This window comes from Pteropus vampyrus, unplaced genomic scaffold (assembly GCF_000151845.1).
Source record: "Pteropus vampyrus isolate Shadow unplaced genomic scaffold, Pvam_2.0 Scaffold50, whole genome shotgun sequence".
Taxonomy (NCBI): Eukaryota; Metazoa; Chordata; class Mammalia; order Chiroptera; family Pteropodidae; genus Pteropus; species Pteropus vampyrus.
Genome location: NW_011888831.1, coordinates 1,117,706 through 1,118,238, shown reverse-complemented (window position 1 = coordinate 1,118,238; position 533 = coordinate 1,117,706). Strand labels below are relative to the sequence as shown.

Here is a 533-nt window from a genome sequence, read left to right as displayed (position 1 = left end):
ATGTATCAAAAACAAGAATAAAGAATGGTAACAACTACATTCCTATCAATAAGTACCTTAAAGGGAAAAGAATTAAATGCTCCAACCAAAAGATACAGTGGCTGAAAGAATAAGAAAAAAAGTCTACGGCCATGCTATCCTGAACAAGCCCAATCCCGTCTGATCTCAGAAGCTAAGCAGGGTCAGGCCTGGTTAGTACTCGGATGGGAGACCAGCTAGGAAGACCAGGTGCTGTAGGCATGAAAAATAAAAAAAATAAGGGATTGTAAGCTGACAAGGTCCTTACAATCTGTGAGGTCAACCAAGGATTACCTCACCTAAAAAAAAAAAAAAAAAGAATAAGCAAACAAGACCCCTACATATGAAAAGGAAGGGAGTGGAAAAAGATGTAGCTTTGATGGACCTAGAAGATATTTAAGTCAGACAGAGTCTAAAGATAAATACCATATGATTTCACTTACATGCAGAATCTAAGGAACAAAAAAAAACAAGCTAATCAAAAACAGACTCACAAATATAGTGGACAATTTGGT

The 533-nt window shown here is 36.8% G+C and overlaps 1 pseudogene; it reads left to right on the top strand.

Moving 5' to 3' along the window:
• Window positions 1-121: 121 nt before the first annotated feature.
• On the top strand, window positions 122-240 carry LOC111739554 (annotated as a pseudogene).
• Window positions 241-533: the final 293 nt, after the last annotated feature.